Here is a 13,890-nt window from a genome sequence, read left to right as displayed (position 1 = left end):
TGCTTACAGACGGTTTGCCTTATTTATAGGAAGCCTTAGTCCTTAGGTTATTTAGGTAGATAAGACTTATAGATTTATTGTCACCTATGCTTGTCATCTCTATAATTATGTTAGTTAGGTTATCCAGAGTTATAAATACATAGGTCAGATGGACAGGTAATCATCAAACACTTCATAGACCTAGAGTATATGGCATTTAAATAACTTAGAATTCTGTTGATGTGAGACACAATTGCTCCTGGCAGCATCAATTTGATCCTGAGAGAATGTTGGGCTTCTAAGACATTTCCATTTGGAAATTTGTCTTCTTGGCACAAAATGGCCTACTGGGCAAAGAACTGCCCTTGCCTCAACTGCTGACAGTACAAATGCTGTCCTTTCTGGACAAGTGGGACACAAGGAAAGCGACCACTATACTTTGCCAAGACAGGGTAATATGGTCTTTCAGAATTCCTGCTTCTGAAAATGGTCTGTCAGATACTATGGGCCTGTAGCCAATTTGAATGCAACAATGATGCTGAGAAACATTAGGTGACTGTCCAGGCTGCCAGCTGTCTCTGTCTACTCTTGCAAGACTCCTGAAAGTTGCTTGTGTCCTTCTCCCATTTCTCAGGTATTATTATATTCCTTCTCAGATCTTTGATGAGGTTGAAGACTAGCAGTTATAGTTATATACATATATAATATCTTAGATAGAACATATTAAGTATTAGACTCAGGTTCTTTAGGATAGGACACCTTTTGGAATGATCTTTGTAACATGCCACCTACCCAAGCTCTAGACTTCCCTGGATTTTAGTATGTGTTTTTTGCTTGATATTGTTTGCATTTATTGTAATTCCAACTTATCTAGGTCATTATCCCTCATTACTCCTGGGCAATATTTGATAACCATTTCTTTGTATATAGTCTTGTATTAGGTTAGAACCTTCTTATTTAGACAAAAGGCGGAAATGTAGTGGGTAGCCATCCCAGCATTGGCCTGGAAGTTCCAACATCCATTGAGGCTTCAGTAATGGTCACACCCACAAGGCGGGGCTGAGGGAGGAAGCAAAAGACCCAGGATGGAGAGGAGAGGTCTCTTGGTTCTGGGACCCTGGACGCTGGAGGTAGACCAAGCAGAGTTCTCCAGAGAACACTGCCAGACTGTGCCATACCTTTGCCAGACCCTACAACCTATCCTTTCATTTGTAAGTTACCCCACAAAATAAACCTCCCTTTTAACTACATGGAGTGGCCTTAATAATTTCACCGATAGACAGAGAGAGAAATAGAGAGATAGATAGATGGCAGATGAATAGATATATAGATAGATAGATAGATGATAGATGATTGGTAGGTAGGTAGGTAGATAGATAGATGACAGATGGATGGATGGATGGATGGATGGATGGATGGATAGATAGATAGATAGATAGATAGATGACAGATGGATGGATGGATGGATAGATAGATAGATGACAGATGGATAGATGGATAGATGGATGGATGGATGGATAGATAGATGACAGATGAATAGATATATAGATAGACAGATAGATGATAGATGATTGGTAGGTAGGTAGGTAGGTAGGTAGATAAATGACAGATGGATAGATGGATGGATGGATGAATAGATAGATGACAGATGGATAGATGGATGGATGGATGGATGGATGGATGGATGGATAGATAGATAGATAGATAGGGTGGGATTGCAGGCAACACTAAAGTACTAGCCTTTCTCTATTTATGGATTTGTAAATATAAAAATGTTGGAAGACAACAGTAAAGAAGTAAGCGTTATAATTTTAAAATATTTTTAGTTTTCAAACCCCATTGAACCTTTAAGTCTGGCCTCAGATAAGTTCCATGGCTTCAAGTTCTGGCTTAGTGGGCATGTGGTGATTCTTAGAGCCAGCACTACACCAAGGCTTCTTATCCCAGCACCTGTTCTGGTCTAGAAGTAGAAAGCTCTCATTAGTTTTCTTCACAGCAGCTGCCTGCTCCAGTATATGTTCTCTGCTCCCTGGACTGCTTCATGCTTTCATCTGTCTGTGCAGGCTGACTCACCTTCATCTCCTGTCACTCCGTCTTCAAAGGTTTTAACTACTCCAATTACATCTGCCTTGTTACTCATTCTAAAGGTGTCTCTTTCTTTCTACTGTGTATATAGACCTTTTCACACTTAAATCAAAATCAAGATAAAATAAATATTTTTAAAAATACTATTTCAAAATTGGAAAGCACAAGCTTTTAAGACTACATTATTTTAAGACTAAGAGCTTATGTTTGAGAGAGTCCACGATTCATCCACATTTGAGATTAAATTCTTAAATTACAACAAAACTTAAAAAACTTTTTTTAAAAAAAGTTATTCATGTTCCATTTCAATTTCCTGAGCCTCTTTCTTCTTTCACGGATGTTTTGATTTCCTAAATTAAAGAACTGGAATCATTCAAGTATGTCCAAAGAACATATTGTTAAAATACTCCAGGCTTACTATGGTTCTCTCTAATTTACAGAAATACTCAGATTTTTCTCTTTGCCTAGAGAACCAGATATGAGTTCAAACCTTTTTATTTGTTACAAACACACACACACACATACACACACACACACACACAGAGAGAGAGAGAGAGAGAGAGAGAGAGAGAGACAGAGACAGAGACAGAGACAGAGAGACAGAGACAGAGACGGAGAGAGAGAGCAAAATAAAATAACAAAATTAAAACAAGAATCACTAACAACATAAAGTCCTCTTAAAAGTGTTTTGAAAAGTAAATTAACTTCTTTTATAAAAGTATAATATGAATACTATCACTATTTAGTTATCTTAATAATTAGTAAGAAAATCAGAAAACAGTTACAACAAAATAAACCCATGTAATCACATACAAATAAAAATAAATATAATAGTAATTTTAAACTTAAAATTAGTATATCTGCAGACAAAAACAATTATGTCTCATGAAATATAGTCAATTCTTGTACTATGAATAAGAATTGTTAACATTGTCATAACTTTCTGTATTTTATAAAGCTTAAAATAATTTGAAGAAGGTGGATTGCTTAGACAACCAAAAATTTGATGATAATTAAGAGATTGTAAACTTTTGAACTATTTGCAAATTTACTTAAGAAACTCTCTTTGTAGTTTGTTCTTTTACCTTCAACCATGACATTGTTCCTTATATCCTGAAGTTTTGCATTCAGTAGATTTGGACTGTTGTGGGTCATTTGTCCATACAGGCATCCTTATGTCTACAAATCTACAGGTACACAAGAGTAGACAATTGCTAAGCATCCCTAATGTACTGTAGTTTGGAATATATCAAATGGAGTAGTCTATGATGGGCAGAAAAACAAGATAAAGAAATATTTGACTATACAACATCTTTACAATACGTATAAATTGGAGTATCCCTTTTCTTAAGCTCTTTCTAAATTTGCTAGTGCCCAATGTCTGCTGGAAGCTTTTCATGATTAGATGCTCACATCCTAAGAACTGTATATGTGGTACCATCATAATTTGGTGGTACAACATTGTAGACATCCAACCCAAACTGAATTAAGAACTCTAGAACCTTAAAAGTGTCTAGTCACAGCTGAGGGAACACTAATGATTCTGAATACAGAGTCAGGGAACACCTTAGTCATGGTATCAGTATGCTCAATTATATCCTGTTGAAATGAGTACAGATCCTTACAAAAGTTTATGAATTTTTACAATTGATTGTTTCCTAATGAATGGATAGTTATATGGAATTTCAGAACCAGCTCATATTGCTGAGAATCTGATTTCAATTAAAACTATTTGATTTTATTTTACAAGCATAATAAATGATAAATTGTGTTTGATACCTTGAAATCAGATATTTTGATGGATTCAGATAAAATATAATTAATAAAAAAATTATTTCAATAAAAAATTATGTTAGGGTCTTCTACTATAGAGCTACAGTGATAAAAACAGCTTGGTACTGGCATAAAAACCAACATGTGGACCAATGGAATCAAATTGAAGACCCTGACATTAACCTGCATACCTATGAACATATAATTTTTGACAAAGAAGCCCAAATAGTACAATGGAAAAAAGAAAACATCTTCAACAAATGGTGCTGGCATAACTGGATGTCAAAATGTAGAAGGCTACAAATAGATCCATATCTGTCACCGTGCACAAAACTTAAGTCCAAGTGGATCAAAGACCTCAACATTAATCCAGTTACTCTGAACCTGATAGAAGAGAAAGTAGGAAGTAGTCTTGAATGCATTGGCACAGGAGATCACTTTCTAAATATAAAACCAGTAGCACAGACACTGAGAGAAACAATCAATCAATGGGACCTGTTGAAACTAAGAAGCTTTTGTAGAGCAAAGGCAACAAGACAAAGTGACAGCCTACAGAATGGGAAAAGGTCTTCACCAACCCCACATCTGACAGAGGGCTGATATCCAGAATATATAAAGAACTCAAGAAATTAGACATCAAAATGCCCAACAGTCCAATTAAGAAATGGGATATAGAACTAAACAGAGAATTCTCCACAGAGGAAAGTCAAATGGCTGAAAGACATTTAAGGAATTGCTTAACGTTCCTAATTATCTGGGAAATGCAAATCAAAACGACTCTGAGATACCACCTTACACCTGTCAGAATGGCTAAGATCAAAAGCACAGAAGACAGCTTATGCTGGAGAGGATGTGGAGCAAGGGGAACTCTCCTCCACTGCTGGTGAGAATACAAGCTTGTACAGCCACTTTGGAAATCAATATGGCGCTTCCTTAGAAAATTGGGAATCCATCTCCCCCAAGACCCAGCTATAGCACTCTTGGGCATATACCCAAGGAATGCTCAGTCATAACACACTTGCTCAGCTATGTTCATATCAGCATTGTTTGTAATAGACTGAACCTGGGTACAACCCAGATGCCTGTCAACTGAAGAATGGATTAAGAAAATGTGGTACATATACACAATGGAGTACTACTCAGCAGAGAAAAACAAATGACATCATGAGGTTTGCAGGCAAATGGATGGATCTAGAAAAAATCATCCTGAGTGAGGTAACCCAGACTCAGAAAGACAAACATGGTATGTACTCACTCACAGTAGGATACTAGTTGTAAAACAAAGATGACTAGAATGCTACACAACTCCAGGGAGTCTACCTAGAAAACGGGACCCTAGGAAAGACCCAGGGATCACCCAATGACAGAGAAGTGGATGAGATCTACAAGAATAACCTGGACAACAGTGGGAGTAATGAAGAGCAAGTGCTGTGGATATCGCTCTGTGTAAATAAAATTCTGATTGGCCAGTGGCCGGGCAGGAAGTATAGGTGGGACAAGAGAGAGGAGAATTCTTGGAGGGAGAAGGCTGGGGCAGACAGACACGGCCAGCCACTGCCATGGCAAGAATGATGTAAGGTAATGGTAAGCCACGAGTCACAGGACAAAGTATAGACTAACAGAAATGGGTTAATTTAAGATAAAAGAAGTAGATAACAAGAAGCCTGCCATGGCCACACAGTTTGTAAACAATATAGGTCTGGAGGATGAGAGAGATTTGTTCTGACTGTGGGCCAGGCAGGAAAACTCTAGCTACAGGCAAGTTTCAAGGGAAAGAGAGCTCAGGGGAGCAGGAGATCCCACCTGGATCAAGAACAGAAAGGGAGAACAAGGAATAACACACCATGATAAATGAAGACCACATGAGAATAGGAAGAAGCAAAGTGCTAGAGAGGTCCCCAGAAATCCACAATGATATCTCCACTGTAGACTACTGGCAATGGTGGAGAGAAAGCCTGATCTGACCTAGTCTGGTGATCAGATGGCCAAACACCCTAACTGTAGTGCTAGAACTCTCATCCAATAACTGACGGAAGTGGATGCAGAGATCTTTGGCCAGGCCCCAGGTGGAGCTCCAGGTGCCCAATTGTCGAGAAAGAGGAGGGACTGTAAGAGTGTGAATTGTTGAGACTAAGATTGGAACAACCCAGGGACAAGTAGCCAAACAAATGGAAGCACATGAATTATAAACCAAAAGCTGTGGAGCCCCCAACTGGATCAGGACCTCTGGATAAGTGAGACAATTGAACAGCTTGAACTGTTTGGGAGGCACCCAGGCAGTGGGACCAGGACCTGTCCTTAGTGCATGAGCTGGCTGTTTGGAACCTTAGACTTACACAGGGACACTTTGCTCAGCCTAGAAGGAGGGGACTGGACCTGCCTGTACTGAATCCACCAGGTTTAAACGAATCCCCAGGGCTGTCTTGCCTCTGGAGAAGATGGTAATGGAGGGGAGGGCCTGGGAGGAAGGTGGGATGGGGGTGGGAGGGGGGAGGACAGGGGAACCCATGGCTGTTGTGTAAAATTAAAACACAAATATAATAAATAAAAAAGGAGGAAAAATTATACTTTCATTAGTTCTTACATCCTGTTCATATAATTCACATTACGTAGGATTTTGGAAAATGGTGTATGAGTCCATGCAAATTTTGACTAGGAATCCTAGAAATATAAACTCAGGCTATATGATAAATATTTTTAACTCAAAGTATCATCACAAAATGGAGTTTTATGGTGGTAATACAGTCATGTAATACATAATTATTGTGACAATATATTTTATCTATTACTAATGTCACACAGAGAAGCAATAAGCCAAGGATAGGACCCAGACATCTGAATTTGTATAGCCTTCCATGGGTATGTGTAATATACCCATGCAATATGCCAGCAAATAATAGCCGACAAGCTACTAGATATAAATAAAGTAATAATCTTTTGAGCAAAACTGCTAACATTTCAATTAATAAATTATGCTTACTAACTCTTGTGTTTATCCAATATCAACAAAAAAAGCAGCTGGTATGATTAATATGTGTGGAAAAACAACACAAAAATTGAGAATTTTGTTTTCCTAAGTTAAAAATTACTAGAAGTTTCCCTAAGAAGTCCTCCTCTCTTATTTCTGTCTCTCTCCTTTACATTCCTTCTTATAATCAAGAATTGATTTAAGAATTAAGAGTCAGGAATTCATAATCAATGAAGTATTCATTATTTCAAGGGTCCCACAGGGGAATTTTTAATATAGTTTTATCTACACAGATTAGTGTGGAAATATTTTCCCCAGTTTACTACATTAAATTCAGAATAGACAAGCCAAAAAATAAAATTAAATAAAAAAATAAGTAATGCTAGATTTTAAAGATAGCAGTGAGGTACTATGTCAAGCGACTTTAAAATATAAAAATACAAAATTTAAAAGAATTGTAAGAGTAATTCATTTATTTTAGTAATGCAGAAATCTTTTTACAGTTTGTCGTGATAAGGATATAATGATGACCTTAACTATGCTTAGCAAGTACTTTACCTCCAAGTCATGTATGCTGCATTCTGTATGACATTTTTCCTTAAATAATCAAGAATGTAATAAAATTAACACAGTGATAAAAATTATTCAGAGAAAACACAAAATTTATGCTATCTGGACAGGTTACCTGAAATGTTTTTTGAACATTCTTTCATTTCCTGGCTAATGACACTAATTAGTAACTTAATACCACTAAATTTTAGAAAAAATTTACAAAAACTTTAAAACATTTCCTACCCTGTTTTCAGAAGTTTCTTAAATACGAGTGATAAATTACCTAATATTTTGTGTTTTATTATATGTTTTCATATTCCAGAACAAATGGCTACTGTCTTTAGTGATGATCTATGAAGATCTGAAGAGTTAAACTTGATTTCATTCTGTCATGTGTTCCATACAACATCATTTTCTTAAAGTGAACAAGGAAATATTGGAAGACACTCTCAGTTTTCAATAATATAAATGCAAGTGGTTATAACTCACCCACTTTAAAGCTGTTAATTCCTCAAAAAGTACAAAAATTGAGAAGAGTTGAGTTTAATACATTTTAATATGCATTTAAATATATATTTATATCCAGGAAAATGATCAATCACTTAATTATAAGTGAACTTATTACTGGTTAGATTATTCATATTTTATGAAATTTTTATGCTGTCCTCCACCATTACAAAATTATAAATACCTTCAAAACAACAAAACAGGATACAAGCTGGGGAATGACCTAAACAAAATGTCCATACCTCCAGACCTTCCTTGTCCATTTAAGTCTTTCACATGCTTTCTTACTGTTCAATATACCATTGTATCCTGTTCTTGTAAGGATGAAATTTCTTATTATAGACCAAAGGATAAAAAGCAAATAGATAACTAGTTATGAATGTAAAGTAATATACATTTCTATGTTTGAAAGTTTGTTTCCAACTAAGAACACATGGTAAGTACTGACAATTTTTTTCCCATGACATGCTAACTCTTCCATCTTTCCACCTCTTCTCTCCTTATTTTCTACTTTTAAGATACTGTAGAAGAGAAAGAAAGAAGACACAAAATGCACTGATATTCTCTAGAGTGGAAATCTGCTTTGTTTCAGGAGAAAATGTTTATTTTGTTATTTTGTATAACAATTTGAATTTTGTTAAAATAGAACCAAAAGTTATGACGAGATTTCAAGTTGCTTCACAGTTATACATCAGTTCAAAGAAATGCAGTCTATATAAAAGTAGATTAACCTCATGAATTATTAAGAACTAAGTCTCAGCTTGGTGTAGGGTCCTATAATGTGCAGTAAGAGACTGTCAAAGGAAAAAACAATCTACAAAAATAAGACAAACAGAGAAAAGTTGAAAGTCTAAGGAACACTCACTGTTACACAGTTTCTTTTTATTAATGGAACAAATGAATCTATAAATCGTAGTCATACCTTACAAATTTTACCATAAGGTTCAGAAAAACATAAGAGACTGAAGTATAATAAAGACAGAGATATGTGAGCTATGAAGTTCAATCTGTTTATCCATTATTGATTAAAAGGGAAATTTACATGTTCCTATAAAAAAATTTGAAATGAAATACAAAAGTTAATAATAATCTCAAAATTTTCATCATGTGATTGTGCTACATTTTCTTTCAAATATATATCTGCTGCTATCCCAATCAAACTCAGGATAGAGAGTTGCATAATAATGTTACTGCTTCAGAGATCTGCACGTAAAATAAGACATAAGGTCCATGATAAAATGACTTTTGCTAGCGGGAATTCCTGAGCTCAGTGTAATAACGTCTTCCCCATTAAGGTACAGTAAAGTGAGTACTGTATTAGTCTTTACAGAAAGTTCAATTATCGTCAAAGAATAAAAAAGGTACTATCAACTGTATTAATACCAGAAACAATTTGGTAGCATTAGAAGATACTAAGTTTAATGTCATAGGTCTGTCATTGTTCACTATTTTATATAATTAAAAAATGAGAATTTCAGGTGCTTTTCAGTTTGGGCCTAAAACTTTAAATAACTATGTTCTCCTTTTGTAGCAATAATATAAATATATTCTAACTATAGTATTTTATGGATAAAAGTATTTAAAATAATTTGGTTGGGTAATAAATGAAAGTCAAGCCTCAAATAACAATGATTTTCCTGTCTTCCTTACTTCCATGCATTTATATTTATACTTTAAAATGAAATATAAAGGTTTTATGGTTATATGTGATGGCTTCTTTTTGGTCTCATATATGACTATTTCTTGGAACAGAATATCTTGACAAACAATAGTATTTTAAAGAGCTGCAAACTCTGTATCATTTTTTCTTAAACCTGTTGTTACCTGAAATGTTCATCTGAGAAGTAAAGAGGGGCATTTGGCATTATGAAAAAAATTTAAAAAGGGATTGTGTACTTAACACTTAGAATCAGAGAAGTTCCTGTTCTGATGTCCCCTTATAAAAGATGAATAATTAAAGAAAAAGAAGCTGTCAAAATAGGATGGTGGCTTAACTGTTGAGCTGGAATTCTCATCCAATAACTGATGGAAGTAGATGCAGAGATCCTTGGCCAGGCCCCAGATGGAGCTCCAGGAGTCCAGTTGTCGAGAAAGAGGAGGGATTATAAGAGTGTGAATTGTTGAGACTAAGATTGGAAAAAGCACAGGGAGAAATAGCCAAACTAATAGAAACACATGAACTATGAACCAATAGCTGAGGAGCTCCCAACTGGATCAGGCCCTCTGGATAAGTGAGACAGTTGAATAGCTTGAATTGTTTGGGAGGCACCCAGGCAGTGGGACCTGGACCTGTCCTTAGTGCATGAGCTGGCTGTTTGGAACCTGGGGCTTATGTTGGGGACACTTTGCTCAGCCTGGAAGGAGGGGACCAGACCTACCTGGACTGAATCCACCAGGTTGAGCTGCATCCCCAGGAAAGTCTTTGCCCTGGAGGAGATGGGAATGGGAGGGGGGATGGGGGGAAGAGTGGGTGGGGGCAGGAGGGGGCAGGACAGGGGAACCCTATGGCTGATATGTAAAATTTAATTAAATTAAAAAATAAAAATAAAAAAGAGAAAAAATAGTCTAATGAAAAAAAACTAAAGGAAAAAAAATTTTAATAAAAGAGTTTAAAAATGATCTGTTTCATTTTAACAGATCCTAGAGCAGTAGCAGTTTCTAAAATATAATAGTTACTGAAACAGGTTGATACACATCACCCCATACCTCCCCCAGCACCAACTTTTGACTATCAGCAAAATATTAACAGATATTTATTATTTCATAGTTTTGAAGTTTTCAAATTCCAAACACTCAAAGTGTTGGCAGGACGGATTTCTCCTGAGGCTATGAAGGAAGGATCATGTTCTAGGCATTCCCTGTTAATGAGGCCAAGAACCTGAGACAATATAGGTCATGGTCTCTAGGGGGAAACCTTCTACTATTATTTTGCTAATGGTGCATAATAATAAAATGAATCCTGATGACAAGTCCTGTATACATAGAGCAGTGCTTCCTCAGCCCACATCAGACATGCAGATACCCTGAAGCACTCAATCCTAAATGGGATGTATATCAACCCCTTTCCTCAAGACACAGAGGTCTATGTAGAAGAAGCAGAAATATCATAATTGACAGAAGTAATAAAATGACTCCAAGAAAATAGTCTTTTCCAGAAATACCAATCCTGTTGCAGATAAGAACTCACAGAGACTATGACATCATGTACAAGACCTGCACATTGTCAAACTAGGCAAACAGACAGCATGGAGATGGGTAAATGGGCACCAATTCCCAATGGAGATATTTTAAGATTCTTAAGTCTAAACAAATGCTCAGAAAAAAATATGCACTCTGGTGTAGTTTTCATTTTGTCATAAATTTCTGTTCATGACTTTTTCACAATAGTAAACAAAAAAGATTTGAATTATGCAAAAGACAAGGAAAAAAAAAAAAAATATATATATATATATATATATATATATATACACACACACACACATACATATATATCTCAGATAGTATGTGTGCTCAAACCTAAAGTAAATCTTCCTTGAAGGAAAAATATTGGGCCATGGCAGCCTTCAGTGTAGTAATTTAGACTCAGAAATTTATGAGTTCCTTACTAACTGTATTTATTTGGTGAAAAAATCCATACCTATTGTAAGAGCCTTTATATTAACTCCTTTTTAATAAATATAAAAGAAAAACAAATCAATACATCAACCAGGGTCTGTGTAAATATATTTTTATAAAATCCATGTTTTTTAAGTTCAATAAAAACTTCATAGCATAAAATCGTAGGATTCTTTTTCTTGTGTCAATTTCAATACAGTGAGGTAATATTGTAAAAATAATTTTATCAAGAATTCTTATTTAAAGAAGACTTCTTCCTCTTCCAGAACCAGGTAAGTCATTCATTACCTTAGTTACCTTAATAAAAGAACATATCATCAGAAAGAAGAGAAAAGCAGATCAAACAAAAAATTCTCAGGGAGGCTTTTTAAACTAGGTTTTGAAAAAGCCAGGATTCTTAAGTAAGAAATAAATGAATTGTGGTGTAGGCATCTTTGGAAAGTAGTGAATAAATTTTAATATCGTTTCTGAATTTTTCTTTATCCTACTCTCTAAATTTAGCTGAGGAGGGAATTATTTCAACATTGGAGTGAGAGGGGTGTTTTTGAAGAACAAAGAATTCAGTCTCAGATGCTGGATAATTACTGATGAGAAACTTCCTAGGTCTTGTCATCTAATTGGAACGTCCTTCCAATTCTGAAAGTAAGGTAGTTGAGATTGAGTTTGAAGAACTAACTGTGAGTCTTAAATCATAAATATATTTTATATCAGAAACTTTGATAAGCTGTCTTGTTACATAGAGAATCCTCCAAAACACTGATTAACTTAATTTCTTAATTGTAACTATAGCTTTGTCATATTTCAAGGTTTCCTTCCAAAACACATGATAAAAATGTTCAATACCCTTCATAAGCAGTGGGAGTCATGTCCCAGTTGTTATAGAGTCAAATAAAAATAGAGCGTAAATCTTTATAAAGCATCAAGCATAATTACTCAGAAATGACATATTTATTAAATTTTTAAATTCTTAAGGGAGAGTCTCTTACATGCAAGGTCAACATCTTGCAACATAATTTTATTTTCTAGAAAGTAGATTCTAAATTAAAACAAGTAAAGTCTGAGAATACAACAAAGTGATGGAATGTGTGCTTACCATCCCAGTGGCCTTGTGATCAAGTTCTTGAACCAATCTAAACTATAAAATAAGGTAATATTAATATCAAACAATTTTCATGAGACTGCTACAGAAAATGAAAAATAAATCAATATTAATCTTAGAAATAGTTACTAAGAAACTTAAAAAATACAGACCTCTATATATGTACCAAGCTTTACATTTTAAATGTGCCCATGTGCACTCTCTTCATTTGTGAGTTGACTCCACATCATACATGCCATTTTCTTCTTAGATTACATGATAAAGAAGCTCATTATGTATGGAAGTTGTTCACCAACTGTGAACCTGGAGTAACAATTTCTATTACTATGGACATTCCTACCCATGTGCTAGACACTGGAAACATATTGACACCCTTTTCTGTCCTCTTCTACTTGGTACCACACTATCAAAATAGCATCTTTCTGAAAATATGAGAAAAATTATCAATAATAAACAGTGTAACATGACCAGTGCCAAAATACTGAGAAAATATTAACAAGTTAGACCACAGTCCCATTTGACTGTATGGTTTCTGGAGAGTATCAGAAAGTCTGAGGGCATTGTTATTGTAGTTATTAGGGTCAGAGCCTGGGCATTGGAAACTCTATCCATTTAAGCAAAGCTACAAGTATGAGTTTTCTGGGAAAATTATAATTCTGTGTGGTCCATTTTCTCAATGTTGTTGCCTTTTGCAGTATGGTTACACTATTGTACACTCTTATCTAATGTATAATTTGACAAATTTGTCAGACTCCCCACCTATAGTGTGTTAGTTTGTAAAAAGAGACTCTAAAATTGTCCTACTTGAGTATTATTCCAGGTATTTCTACCCATTAATTCCACTAAAAGTTTTCATTAAAATTGAGCACAGACTTTAAGTCCACATTTTAATGAAATCATAATTTTTTGTGAGATAAGAATCTGATTCTAAGGATAGATATTTAGACACTTGCCCATTATGGAAACTGAGTATCTAATTATACATAAGAAAAATATTTAAGATTTTGTCTATCCTGTATGAAGTGACTGGACATTTTTACTTTGGGAAGCTAGTTAGACACTGGCAAGAACTGTTTAATAGAGTTGGAATTGAAAGAACCATATCAGAAACATCTCCCAATTCATTTCAACCATTGTGTAACTTTCTCATTAGCTGAAATATTTTTTTCTCACAAGCAATGATAAGCTTCAATTAAAAAGATTGGGAATTGTAAATCCTTTCAAAAGATTAGCTTTTAGTTTCATGTAAGCATGGAAATATACATAGCTGTTTAGTTTGGTTAAAAAGAATGCAAAATAATTTCGGTCATGA

The sequence above is a fragment of the Onychomys torridus genome, chromosome 6 (genome assembly GCF_903995425.1).
Source record: "Onychomys torridus chromosome 6, mOncTor1.1, whole genome shotgun sequence".
In the NCBI taxonomy this organism is placed as follows: Eukaryota; Metazoa; Chordata; class Mammalia; order Rodentia; family Cricetidae; genus Onychomys; species Onychomys torridus.
Note: the sequence above shows the minus strand (reverse complement) of the source record.